The 14882-nt window shown below is 45.9% G+C and overlaps 1 protein-coding gene across 4 annotated transcripts in view; it reads left to right on the plus strand.

Annotated features, from left to right (window-relative positions):
* SH2D4A (SH2 domain containing 4A) overlaps positions 1 to 14882 on the plus strand; it is a 988680-nt gene that overhangs the window by 149285 nt on the left and 824513 nt on the right. For 3 of the 4 annotated variants that reach the window (XM_069236817.1, XM_069236814.1, XM_069236816.1), the window contains exon 2: positions 13528 to 13604. The exons of the other annotated variant lie outside the window; for it this stretch is intronic. The gene's annotated coding sequence lies outside the window, so the exon portion shown is untranslated. The remainder of the gene's footprint in view (positions 1 to 13527; positions 13605 to 14882) is intronic. 4 annotated transcript variants of the gene reach the window in all.

Here is a 14882-nt window from a genome sequence, read left to right on the forward strand (position 1 = left end):
GGTCGGATATGGTTCTACCAGTCTAACCATGGCCAATGGGCAGCTATAGAGGATCTGGATCCACCCCAATTAACCAAGGGCCATCCCCCATTTTCTCAAGGATGGACAGGAGGAAAGACCACCCTAACGTGTCAAAAGACTTTTTGATGTCTGGTGACACTGCCAAGAAGTCCGACTGAAGGCTGGGGGCATCCCCCAACGACCCGATCAAGTGACTGATATTCAAGAATGTGCATGGCAAATATTCAATGTCAGCAACATTTGCTATTAGCTTTCCAGTACAGAAAAACAAGTCTAAGCGCGTATGCAGCTGGTGCATCAGGAATTAAAAGGAGTATTCATGGCCCATTGAATTCCTCACCCACCGCACATACTGATCCTGGATGTCACACACCCCGCGCCCGAAGGTGCTCAAAGCTGCCACACATGCAGATATGCAGAGCAGAGGTGTTGCGCGGTCCTTATCCATGCCCAGTACCCAATTGCAATCACCCCCCCATATGGACAGTGTCTTTGGATCATGCAACAGCAATGGGGGCATGCACTCTAGGAAGCCAGCCAAGTCTGTGTTGTGTACGTAGAGAGAGGTCACGTTCAAGGGACTACCTTCCAGCCCACAAACCCCAGGCCAGCGGTGAGGACAGTGTCTGGGAGTGAAGCTCTGCATAATGCAATATAAGTCATACAAACTGTATTGAACACAACCCCATTGGAACTTCCAACCTTGCTTGTCTCTATATATCCTATGGCAAACAACAAACAATAACACATGAAAAGATATACCTTGTGGAAAAATGTATTCCTGTCTCTTTCAGGGTATGAGGGGTGTCACTGACTCAGCTCACCAGCAGGGCCCGGGGGTCACCAAGTAGACCGCCCGGCCATTCAAGGCATCTCCCCACAATGGCAACCTCTGCAGGTTACAGCTCCCACTCAGATATAAAGAACTCCAACAGCCAGAATGCAACATGGAGCTACAGTCAAGGAATATCATCAGCAGATCTGGGAGTAAGGCTCGGCTCAATCCTCCAGTCTGAGTCCAGCACTGCAGAAGGGTTTTGACTATGTGATAGCACCTCAACCACCACCTGTGCCTGTTACTCTGCCACCTGCTGCAAGGTGAATTGCAGTGTCATTATCCTCTGGGAGAGGGACCCCTTGTGTTGCTGCCAAGCCTAGGCCTCCTCTGGGTTTTGGAAAAAGTGTGTTGTGATACTCTCTACCACACACAGCCTGGCTGGGAAGAGCAGGGCATACTTCATGCCCAGTATACACAGTTGGTGCTTCACTGCCATGTAGGAGTTTCAACACTCTTGGACCTTCGTTGTGTAGTCGGGATAAACCATGAGGACAGGGCCCTCTCAATGCTACTGGACCTTGGTTTGTAAGAGTTGCAAAATATGAGCTCTGTCCCTGTAATTCAACATTTTGGCAATCACTGGGAGAGAGTCTGAAACGCGCAGCATGGGGCTCTCTGGGACACAATGTGCCCCTTCAATAGAGAACTTGGGAAGGTGGCTGTCAAGCAGAGTGTCCAACAGCCAGTCCTCTAGGAAAATCTCCATGTTGGGGTCCTCCGAGCGTTCTGAGATGCTCAGAAGGCAGTTGTTGTGCCAAGAGTGGCCTTCTGCATCCTCAGCTTGGGATAACAGCTCTGAGACCTCTGTGCCGAGGAGTTGGAGCTGTATTTGCACCTCTTGTAGCGCTGGCCGCATCAGTGTAGGGGATGATTTTGCCTGCCAGTTTTCTGTGATGTGGGCAGAGGTGGTTCACCTTGATGTTTACTGCTTCAATTTTGGACTCCAGAGATGCCCTCATGTCCAGGGCTGCTTGCATAATCTTCTCGAATTGGCTGACCAGAATAGTTTCTAGGGAACTCTCTGGGCTGCCAGCAGCAGGCTCCTGTGGCACCAGACTGTCCACATTGTCCCTCTGTGCAGGCAGGGGGTGGCCTGCCCTGCTTAGACTTCACCATTGATGCAGGCAGAGTACAGCACACAATAGGCAGCAATGCAGGTCTCAGAACATCACTACAAACCCCAGTCATGGGGGCACACAGAGGGCAACAAGAGCTGGGGCTGCTTGCAGGCAAAAGGGAAGAGAACTGGACACAGGAACTACATAGGCCTCCCCCATGGCACAGACAGGGAGCACCCCCAAGGTGCCACTAAGACAAGTCAAGTACCACCAGTCTCTGCCAGTTCCCTACTATATGGAGGTACCCAGGTTAGGGAGTTTGCAGCTTTCAGCATAGACGTGACACCTGCTCAACATTCTGGCCACACACTGTTAAACAGTTTGTGCACCATCCCAAGGAATGCAGATTACCAGCATGCCTTGGGGAGTGAAGAAGACGTCAGTCTGAAAGGGTTGGGAAGGACAAGGGATCAACCTCACTTTTACCAGCTCAGCGCGTTTGCATGCTCTCCTTACTGCAGGTCCGGGTGCAAGCCCTCTTCAGCCCACAACAAATCGGCCCATAGGGCGAAGGCCTTGGGTCTTATGTCTGCACCCATATCTGCTGTTGCCTTCCATGCCAGCCGTCTCCTCTTCTGATATGCGGGGGGGCACACTCCAATGTGAGCATCCCTAGTTAAATGCCCCCATGGGTGGCAACTCCAGCAGCTCCAGCCACTCCTACAGCTTCCTGGCAAGGCGTGTGTCGCTCTGAGCTTTCTGCCCGCCACACTGCCCTCTTGCAGCCTGGGACGCTGGTGGCTTTGGGAGTGCACCAAGTGACACATCTGTGGCCAGATTCTGGGAGCACCACTCTCCCTTGCCATCCGGTGCTGCCGCCGGCACCTGCGGCACTTCTCAGGCCCAATCAGCTCCAGCCGAGTCAGCTGCGCAGGCGGCACAGATCCCGGGCTCGATTGAGCAGCACCTTTAGCTGCCTCCACCGATTTTCTGCCCTCCTTTCATGCCTAATGTACCAGGAATTTGGCACACATGGGTGGGACAGGTAGAGCACAGATTTACCAGAATTCTGCCCTGGGACCCACACAGGGCTCAGTGAGATGTGACTGCTTCAGCTGCCATGTTTGACACGCTCCCTGGTCCAGCTACTTGTAATGACTGGTGTGCCCCACTTGGTAATCCAAGATCTAGTCCCCTAGGTCCTGATCTTCATAACCCTCATAGCCCTGTTTCTGGTCCTACTAGTCATGATACTTTTAGTTTACCTAGTCCTCTTGCTCTGGTCCTCTGGGTGCCCTTAATACTGCCCCCTAGGTCTTCCTAATCCCTGCCTTGCTTATCCTAGTATCCTGTTCAGTCTGCTCCTGATCCTTTTGGCCCTCGTCCTCCTGCTCCTTGCCCGCATGGCTCTGCAATATCTTGTTCTTTTACTTATCATCCTAGTTCTGATGTTCAGATGTTCCTTGATCTCTATTTCATGCCGGTCTAAGAACGTCCTTACCTTGTGCTTCCTGGTTTGATTGGTAATTATTCCTATGTACTACTGCCCCTAGTCATTTGGATCTTGGGTCTCCTGTTTCACAGGCCTTCCGACCCTGGACCTTTTCATCCTCCTTATCATAATTCTCATCCATCAGTCCTCTTGGTCTTGCTCTCCTGGCTTATCTAGTCCTCTCCTTTGCCTGTTCCTAATTCTTCTGATCCTGGTGACCTTCATCCACGTAGTCTGGTCTTAGTTCTGCTACTTTTTTGTCTGGCTTTCTTGTATCGGGTCTCCTAATGCTAGTTCCACTGGCCTTGGTTTCCCTAGCCCTCCAAGTCTCCAGTCCTCTTGCTCCATCCTACTCGTACTAGTCCTCCTGTTTTGCCTATTTTACCTTCTCCGCCTCCCTTCTCACCCTGGGCCCCCCTATCATGGTCCTCCTACTAACAGTCCTATTGAGCCTAGTCTTACTCATCCCTCTGGCACTGGTCCTCCTAGTTCCTATGTTGTGGGACACCCTGGTTCGTGTAGTTCTTGCCACTCTGGTTTAGAATTCCCCTGAGTCTAACACCTCTGTGCCTTTTAATCCTGGTATCACTGGACTTAGATGTTCTCCTCCTTTATAGCCCTCTGGTCATTCTGATCTAGTGTCTCCAAGTCCTGCTAGCCTTTGTCCTTTCTGGTTGTGGTCTTCCTGATTCTTGTCTTTTGGCTTCTGGCCCGATGGCCCTCCTTGATCTGATGTCTGTGGTTTTGGCCCTCCTGTCACTGGTGCTTCTTGCCATTGGTCTCCTGGTACTGGTATTCTTTATCTTTGATCTGTCAACTTGGGTCTGCTACTCCTGACCCTTGTCCCCATTTCTCTGGTCCTTGTAAGCGCACACAGGTGCACATCTGTGCCCATCAAAGCATTTCCAGAGGCTGGGGAGGCTACTCCTCCCCAGCCCTTCTTACCTTTATCGTCCAGGGCCTTCTGTTCTTTCTACCTCTGGTCTTTCTGTTCCTTTGGGCCCTTTTCACTGAGCCCTGATTGCCCTGTTCCACAACCTCCTGGCTCTCCTTATCCTGTGCACTCTGGTCCTGATGCGCATAGTGCTGGTTTTCATTGTCCTGTTTGTCATCCTCGATTTGTTCCTGGTCCCCTCTGGCATTGGCAATCCTGGTCCTCATAGATTAGTTTTTGCTGGGTCTGGCTCTTCTTGTCCTGATCCTTGTGGCTTTGGTCGTCCTAGCCCTGCTGGTGTTCCACCTGTTGGCCTTTATTTTTCTACTTTTTATCCTCCTACTGCTTCCTTCCCTAGTTCAACCTCCACAAGGACTTTAGTCAGGTACAGTCTCCAAGCCTATCACATATTAATTGTATTTTATTTTTATGGCTTCCAGATTTCATTTGCTGAGACAGAACTATTAAGTACAGAAATGGGGCCCAGCAGAGACAGGACTTGGCCTTTTGAAACACTGCTTAACATGTTAAAAATCAAAACTACTGTTCCCAAGATTCATTGTGCAGGTGACTAAAGTGTAAATATTGTTGAAGGGGTTGCTCATGACATGCGACCAAGAAGCATCAATGCACTAAACCTACTCTACTGGGTCAATAGTATGGACAGGTGTGTTTATGTGTTTATTTACAGCCAGCAGAGTGAACTCCTCTGGTGAATTACTGTAGGAGGCTGGCCTGGCTTGTAGTGGGTACCAAGGGGTACTTACACTCTGTACCAGGACCAGTTATCCCTTATTAGTGTAGAAGAGGTGTTTCTAGCAGCTTAGGCTGATAGAAGGTAGCTATGGAGAGCAGCTTAGGCTGAACTAGGAGACATGCAAAGCTCCTACTATACCACTGGTGTCATATGCACAATATCATAAGAAAACACAATACACAGATATACTAAAAATAAAGGTACTTTATTTTTATGACAATATGCCAAAAGTATCTCAGGGGGGAACCCTCAGTATGAGGATAGCAAATATACACAAGATATGTACACAATACCACAAATATGCAGTAATAGCAATAGAAAGCAATGCAAGCAATGTACAGTCACAATAGATTGCAATGAGAGCACATAGGTATAGGGGCAACACAAACCATATACTCTAGAAGTGGAATGCGAACCACGAATGGACCCCAAACCTATGTGAGCTTGTAGAGGGTCGCTGGGACTGTAAGAAAACAGTGAGGGTTAGAAAAATAGCCCACCCCAAGACCCTGAAAAGTAGGTGTAAAGTGCACCTATATTCCCCAGAGAGCACAGAAGTCGTGATAGGGGAATTCTGCAAGGAAGACCAACACCAGCAATGCAACAACGATGGATTTCCGGACGAGAGTACCTGTGGAACAAGGGGACCAAGTCCAAGAGTCGCGACAAAGTCGAGATTGGGCAGATGCCCAGGAAATGCCAGCTGAGGGTGCAAAGCAGCTGCCACTGGATGGTAGAAGCTGTGGATTCTGCAAGAACGAAGAGGACTAGGAACTTCCCCTTTGGAGGATGGATGTCCCACGTCGTGAAGAAGCTTGCAGAGGTGTTCCCGTATACAAGCCTTGCTAGCTGCAAGGGTCGCGGTTAGGGTTTTTGGATGCTGCTGTTGCTCAGGAGGGACCAGGATGTTGCCAATTGCGTGAGGAGACAGAGGGGGCGCCCAGCAAGATAGGGAGCCCTCACAGAAGCAGGCAGCACCCGCAGAAGTGCCGAAACAGGCACTACGAAGAGGAGTGAACCGGAGCTCACCCGAAGTCACAAAAGGAGATCCCACGACGCCGGAGGACAACTCAGGATGTTGTGCACTGCAGGTTAGAGTGTCGGGGACCCAGGCTTGGCTGTGCACAAAGGAAATCCTGGAAGAGTGCACAGGAGCCGGAGCAGCTGCAAATCACGCGGTACCCAGCAATTCAGTCTAGCGTGGGCAGGCAAGGACTTACCTCCACCAAACTTGGACTGAAGAGTCACTGGACTGTGGGAGTCACTTGGACAGAGTTGCTGAGTTCCAGGGACCACGCTTGTCGGGCTGAGAGGGGACCCAGAGGACCGGTGATGCAGTTCTTTTGGTGCCTACGGTTGCAGGGGGAGGATTCCGTCATCCCACAAGAGATTTCTTCGGAGCTTCTATTGCAGAGAGGAGGCAGACTGCCCCCACAGCATGCACCACCAGGAAAACAGTCGAGAACGCGGCAGGATCAGCGATACAAGGTTGCAGTAGTCGTCTTTGCTACTTTGTTTCGGTTTTGCAGGCTTCCTGAGCAGTCAGCGGTCGATTCCGTGGCAGAAGGTGAAGAGAGAGATGGAGAGGAACTCTGATGAGCTCTTGCATTCGATATCTACAGAATTCCCCAAAGCAGAGACCCTAAATAGCCAGAAAAGGAGGTTTGGCTACCTAGGAAGGAGGATAGGCTAGTAACACAGGTAAGAGCCTATCAGAAGGAGTCTCTGACGTCACCTGCTGGCACTGGCCACTCAGAGCAGTCCAGGGTGCCAGCAGCACCTCTGTTTCCAAGATGGCAGAGGTCTGGAGCACACTGGAGGAGCTCTGGGCACCTCCCAGGGGCGGTGCAGGTCAGGGGAGTGGTCACTCCCCTTTCCTTTGTCCAGTTTCGTGCCAGAGCAGGGCTGGGGGATCCCTGAACCGGTGTAGACTGGCTTATGCAGAGATGGGCACCATATGTGCCCATCAAAGCATTTCCAGAGGCTGGGGGAGGCTACTCCTCCCCAGCCCTGACACCTTTTTCCAAAGGGAGAGGGTGTAACACCCTCTCTCTGAGGAAGTCCTTTGTTCTGCCTTCCTGGGCCAAGCCTGGCTGGACCCCAGGAGGGCAGAAACCTGTCTGAGGGGTTGGCAGCAGCAGCAGCTGCAGTGAAACCCCGGGAAAGGCAGTTTGGCAGTACCCGGGTCTCTGTGCTAGAGACTCAGGGGATCATGGAATTGTCTCCCCAATGCCAGAATGGCATTGGGGTGACAATTCCATGATCTTAGACATGTTACATGGCCATGTTCGGGGTTACCATTGTGACGCTATACATAGGTAGTGACCTATGTATAGTGCACGCGTGTAATGGTGTCCCCGCACTCACAAAGTCTGGGGAATTTGCCCTGAACGATGTGGGGGCACCTTGGTTAGTGCCAGGGTGCCCACACACTAAGTAACTTTGCACCCAACCTTTACCAGGTAAAGGTTAGACATATAGGCGACTTATAAGTTACATAAGTGCAGTGGTAAATGGCTGTGAAATAACGTGGACATTATTTCACTCAGGCTGCAGTGGCAGGCCTGTGTAAGAATTGTCAGAGCTCCCTATGGGTGGCAAAAGAAATGCTGCAGCCCATAGGGATCTCCTGGAACCCCAGTACCCTGGGTACCTCAGTACCATATACTAGGGAATTATAAGGGTGTTCCAGTATGCCAATGTGAATTGGCGAAATTGGTCACTAGCCTGTTAGTGAAAATTTGGAAAGCAAAGAGAGAGCATAACCATGAGGTTCTGGTTAGCAGATCCTCAGTGAGACAGTTAGTCATCACACAGGGAACACATACAGGGCACACTTATGAGCACTGGGGCCCTGGCTGGCAGGGTCCAAGTGACACATACAACTAAAACAACATATATACAGTGAAATATGGGGGTAACATGCCAGGCAAGATGGTACTTTCCTACAATTACGCAGATGCATTACTTACCTGTTGACTGCTTTCACTTCCTCATTCCACAAAAGCCACATTACAATGTCTCACTCAATTTACCTTCTATAAATGCTCCAAAGCACAGTCTCCCCCAAGTACCAATTACCTTCTCTACTTGTCCCTACCCCTGTTTGCTGCTCCTTGCGGACTTCTGCTGTGTTGCCAGCTTCAAGTACAAAGCAAGCATAATCCACTTTAAACAGAAGCCTTTAGCTATCACAAAGCCTTCTATAAGAAGCCCATAAAGAGTCCAACCATCAAAGGAGCATCATGAACATTAAAAAACAATGTATTCTCATGTGGGAATAAAACATCTATGTAATATACATTAAACCCCTACTCGGTATTCTTTGCTGATAACCAAATACTCTTTGACTGAAGCACAAAATATCTGTGTGCCATATCCTGAAGCTTCTGTTTGATTTCTACATGTCTTATTTGAATATGAAAATAACATAAATGTTTTTATTCAAAATTGATTTTACATTTTTCTATCTGTATGTAGGTTAATCCATGCACATTCCTTTTTACAAACCATTGGACATTTGTATATCCACATGCATTCAAATGTTTCACAAATGTTGCATCCCCATAAGTAGATTGCCATCACACTACCATTGCTTCGATTTTTCTCGATGGGCAGCTAAATAAAGATCTCCTTCATGCAATTTATCTGACCAATGGTTAAACTGTATATCGTCTCTACTAGTTTGTTTATTGCTGGCTAAACAGCAGAAATGATGTGCTACTTTGCCGGCCCTTGTTAAGTAGCAGAGATTTTGTATTATTTGTCAGGTGGCTGGGTTAAATAGGCATTTTCTATTTTCATGGGAAAGAATCTTCTGTAGTTAAGCATCACTCGTGCTTAGAAATGCAATTGGGTAATTGTTTTTGCCATTGAAACCAGCACTTGTTTCATGTTAAAAGATCTCCTTCGTCAGCAATGATAACCAGCATAAAATCATTTACTTGTAGACGGAAACATTTTAAACTCTGTTTATATTGTAATGTTGTTAAAGCTGTAAACAGCCTGATCAGATTTGGCGAGGTCTGGGTTTATAGAAATCATGATACATGGCAGGCCACCAGAATCTGCCACACCTTTGTGCAGTAACAGTGGCCTTTCTTCCTGGAATTTACTTGCTGTGAAAAATGAGTGTTTTATGTCTGTCTTTCTGGACCTTTTCTTGATAGTTTCTGGGGCTCCTCTCACTTTCTTCTAAGTCTCTTTGGCTGTGTTTTCTTTGGTGCAGGGCCTTTATTATGGACTGCTTTTGTGAAGAGTGGTAGTTAAAGCATATGGAATAGAAGAAAGTGACATCCCAGTCAACTGCGTTCAGACCCATAGACTGGAAGTGGTGTTAATAACTTAGCAGGTGTTAATGCTGCTTGCTGGACCTGTGTGTGTTAAGAGCACTCTAAATGGCAGATTTCAATTAAGAGACAGATCCTATTTCGTTCTACAAGAATGTCAGACTGGGAAGGAAAGTTTATAAGCCACACAGAAATAAATCAATAAAAGTAGCCAAAATCAATTACTCAGATTGCAAAGCTCGGTTAAAGTAAAGTATTCATCAACAAACTCAGTAAAGTTCAGATCAGCAAAATGCAGATTATAAAATGGGGGAGCAATCTGTCATGAATTCATCTCATAAAGTCAGTTAGAAAAGGGCCTCTTCATGCACCTAAAATTGCTCACTTTTATAAGGTTAAGAATTATGGATTTTATACATTCAATACAGTGTCTGCGGAACAACGATGCTAAGCACCAAGTGTGGCAGTGCTTTCATTCTCATGCGGGTTATTAGTATTTGTGTCTGGTCCCTACTCTATTGCTCCTATTTCTATCAAGAGGCTAAAACTCCCTGTGCTCATGTTGCCTCTTTCGACTGCCTTTCTGACCCACCGAATGCTGTGCTTCTCTCTTTCTCAGTCACTTACCTTTCCCTCCTTTGTGTTCTCCTTACCCTTCATCTTTGTCCTGCCTTTCGCTCTAATATCTCTGACTCCAGCCCCATGCCTTTCTCTTTCCTTTTGCTCCTCCATTTCCTTCTGTTCACTTCCATTCTTCCCTGTAGTGTGTCCTTTGCCCCCTTCCCCGGTGATGTCCTTTTCTCCTTCCAAGTCATCTTTAGTTCCATGTGCTCATTTCCCCTCTGTCTTTTTCTGTTCTGGATATAAAAACATGGAAAATACCTGAAACACAGTATAATGTGTATATACCAAACTTCCCAGTATTCAGTGTAGCCATTATGGAGCTGTGGAGTTCGTTTTTGACAGACTCCCAGACCATATACTCTTATGGCTACCCTGCACTTACAGTGTCTAAGGTTTTGCTTAGACACTGTAGGGGCATAGTGCTCATGCATCTATGCCCTCACCTGTGGTATAGTGCACCCTGCCTTAGGGCTGTAAGGCCTGCTAGAGGGGTTACTTACCTATGCCATAGGCAGTGTGAGGTTGGCATGGCACCCTGAGGGGAGTGCCATGTCCACTTAGTCATTTTCTCCCCACCAGCACACACAAGCTGGCAAGCAGTGTGTCTGTGCTGAGTGAGGGGTCCCTAGGGTGGCATAAGACATGCTGCAGCCCTTAGGGACCTTCCCTGGCATCAGGGCCCTTGGTACCAGGGGTACCAGTTACAAGGGTCTTACCTGGGTGCCAGGGTTTTGCCAATTGTGGAGACAATGGTACATATTAGGTGAAAGAACACTGGTGCTGGGGCCTGGTTAGCAGGGTCCCAGCACACTTCTCAGTTAAGTCAGCATCGGTATCAGGCAAAAAGTGGGGGGTCATTGGAACAGGGAGCCATTTCCTCCCAGCATGGGAAAAACATGTTTTGGAATCCCCCTTTTTCTCTGGCCCTCGCTTGACAAATCACCCTGAAACTTTCAGGACAGCAGTTGAATCCACTGATGTATAAGTTTTGGAAATTTTGTGAAGATTCGTCAAGCGGCGCCCAAGTTTTTGGCAAAACAAAAATGCTCTTCCTGTGGAAACTAGGTCCTAACTATAACTACTTACTGGCGATGGCCAGTAGGTTATATGTATTGTGCATATATGTGTGTGTGTATATATTATATATATTTATATATATATATATATATATATATATAGATAGATATATAGATTAGTTACTCTATCATGAATGTTTTATTATTTGCAGCATTATTTTATTTAAAACAGGTAGTTAATTTGAGTCTAATTGTGAAGGTTTTTGTGATAGGAAGTCAAAGGAGTAGCAGTACCATTGGATTATGTGATCAGTTTTCTCATCAGTGGTACCATTGGAAATTGCATTAGGGATATCATCATTGATTTCACTTAGTATGTCATGATTAATACCATGTGAGCGGTCTCGAGCAGTGCATGACAGGGGCACGTTTTGTGTTCTCCTAACCGTGCATGTATGGTATCATTTTATATTAAGTGACAAATACATTACAGTTGCATTGTGCATGTTTGCTCTGAAATATGTTTGAGGGAGTGATTTTTAGATGCTTCATTTTTTATGTCTCATACATTGAGTTTTTTGGATGCTCTTTAAGCAATTCCTTTTATATGTATTATTATTTCAGTTGTGCTGGTTCCTTGACATAACCTTTTTTGGGCCTGTATTAGAGACCTTTTGTTTTGTGAAGAAAATATTTTTTAAAACAGTTTTAACAATTTGATTATAACATGTTTTCTTAATTTGTACCTTATTTTTTCACATTAGCAAAACATCCTTCATGTTTCTTAGGCAGTTGTTCATAACAGTTGAGATGATTTGCTAATTTTGTTCACTGACAGCTTTGGTGCACAAGCTGTAATACGTTGCAAAAACATATAAGTGTGGTCAGACTTCTTCATTGCGTTTGGAAATTTAAGAGGCCACAACTTGGTATTTTCCCATTCCTCTTGACGCCTTCGGTCCCTTTAAACTTGGGAAACTTCATTGGGATGAACGTCAGGGAGATATTTTATCATTCTTGTCATCCCAAACACGTATAGTGGCAAATGCCCCTTTGCAACGCTTGGTCGCAAGTGCTGCTACCTTGCAAACATTTGCTTTTTCCTTCTGTAAGATGAGTAAACATTTTTTTATGCCAGTGACTACTCACATGGGTAGTAGTCAACTAGCTTGGAGGTTGTGGCACTTGTGCAACTTTTGATCCTTTCTGTTCTTCTTTGGCAGACGTTGCACAAAAGTCACTGGAGCCTATTTTGTCCTATGCTGGCTTAGGATCCGGGATCCATTTTCCTTCTAATAAAAAGTATAGTATTGTGAACTAGTGTGGCACCCTTCTCTTGCTCTGCTTAGACGTCACTGCCCAGCTAACTGCTAGTGTTCCTGCAGCTTCGACTTGTGCTGCTGTGATGCGACCCGTGCTTTGAAACAGACAATGCCTTGCCAATACATGTTGCAACAGTCTCAGCTGAGATGATTGGTCACTTATCCGTGCAAATAAAGGCATTTTGCACACATGCAGGCCCACACACAACTGAGACCCAACTCGAAAAAGGACTAACTCGTCCTTCAACTCTTCTGTGTGGGCTGCTTTTCGTTACCAGATACTGAAAGAAAAGTTTGGTAAATAATGCACCATAAACAACTGTCTGTATCTCTCTCTCTCTCTCAATGTGTCTGCAATGACTCTTGACACCTTCAGTAGTGCTCCCGCCTTGTGTGGCCTGAGTTCCTGTTTCTTTGAAGGTCCCTCAGGTTAAGTTGTACCCCGGGTGGCTAGGCCTCCAGGCCTGACAGCATACTTATACGGCACATTGTGAATTGGGATGCTGCTTGCCCATGATAGTTTTTTTTTTTTTTCTTTCAGTTCCTCTTTTCTGATAGTCTGATTGGGTAATGGATGGTATGAAACGGCGCTCCTAGATATTAAGTAGGGAATTGTGAGTGGGCTTCTGTCGATAGCTGCCCAATCTCAAGTGGGCACTTGATGAAGGATTTGAGAAGACCAGGGCCATTTTCTCTCTTATTGGATAGACAGTACCTTTTCCTTTTTATCTGGTGTTCTGTTTTGTTGTGGGGTGGAACGATTTGGGCTTCTGAACTAGGTGCTGTGCTGGGGAAGGATACCCTTTTGGGTGTTTATTCAACTAAAGTCCACCTACTTTAGAACATCATCTTTAATAGTTGTAAGCCACTTTAAAAAAGACCAGAGCAGAGATTTCTCTAGCAGGCTTATCACCATTCCAAAAAGATGCTTGTCTTTTGATCGCCATAAATGCAGAGAGTTTCACGTCCTCCCTCATCCAGGTTCTCTACAGCATTAGTAAATTACATTTCCCTAAATGATGTGTAAAATATGCCTGCTCCTTTTAACATTCCCAAATGTTAACATAATAAACCAACATTTGGGTTTCATAGACAACATTTTGTTTCTACTGACAATTGTTTATCCATGATTGTATTACCCATTGCTCAGTTTGGGATGATTTCGAGATTTTTTAGATATGGACCTGTAAAGAACTATCTGAACATTCTAAAACAAGCAAGAGAGAAGCTGTCAAAAGAACGTCCACCTCATGGTATGTGGAACTGAATTGTTGGAAAATGCAATATAATGTAGTGACCCATGTTATACAGAGCTCTATCTAATCCAGCTTTCACTTCACACATTAGATGGCCTTTATATATTAGTTTGATTAACAGTGAACTCTGGATACTTCTTTATTGGTTCATCGCTAAATTGGATACCTTCAGTATCCCTTGTACATAGTGACTGAATTTCCACAAACACTTGAGCACTTTTCTGAGGCATCATCAGTTGAGAATATTTGCCTCATCTCAGAGGTATGACTTGGGATCATAACGATTGCTAACCCTTCAAAGTAGTCACAATTCCTATTACTTTGATCATAGTTTCTTGTCTCCTCAAAAGGGATGCTTATGTATAAAGGGGGTTGACTCTCCGACCCAGTATTCAATGTTGCTCCACCATGAGATGTTCTACCAATAGCACCTTACTTCTGTCAACATTCCTATAAAATGCCATTGCTCCTCTTACACTGCTGATCAAAAAACTTCAGTCCATCTAAATATGACCTTCTTTGCCAACCAAATAAAAGGGCGAGTCCTCATTCTTCTCTCTCTTAAATGTATAATTTCTGCGAGTGTAAGCATAAACTGTGTTGTCACTGTTGCTAAGATTTCATGAATGGTGCAATTGAAGGCTGTACTATATTATAATAATGTTTCATTATTCTGTATAATGGTGTTTTATAATTATATCTCTTGATGTATCCTTAATTACATTTTCTGTGATATGAGATTAATTTGTTGATTTACAGTGCCAACCTCGTGCTCCTTAATGAGACCACCTTATTCATGGAATCCTGCACCAAGCCACTTGTTAAATTTGAGCTATCAAGGACCACTTTTAGTCAATTTCTGGGATCTCTAGCAGCCACTGCTACGTTCACCTGCCTACTGTCAGCTTCCATTTGAGTTGATATTTTAGTTATTGAGCCTTTTTCTTTTACTTAACCTTCAAAGTCAATGATTGGCAATGTTACCTTTTGAGCTCTGTCTGCTTTTATTTTAAATCCTAATAGTTTCATTAGATTGATAATCATTCACCCCAGCTGTCAGGCAATTCTCCTCAAACCCTTTGTCACACACAAAGAGAACACGCTGATCAAGGCTGAATGGCCCAGGACTTAACATAATTTACCTCCACTGGCTGGGTTCACTGTCTATGGCAGAGATCCCTGCATGGAACGTGGCTCTCAAATCAGTGAACTTGGAGCAGAATCAATTTGCCCCACAAGAGGCAGTTGATGAGCTGTCCCTCAGAACTTTGAATC

The sequence above is a fragment of the Pleurodeles waltl genome, chromosome 1_2, assembly GCF_031143425.1.
Source record: "Pleurodeles waltl isolate 20211129_DDA chromosome 1_2, aPleWal1.hap1.20221129, whole genome shotgun sequence".
Taxonomy (NCBI): Eukaryota; Metazoa; Chordata; class Amphibia; order Caudata; family Salamandridae; genus Pleurodeles; species Pleurodeles waltl.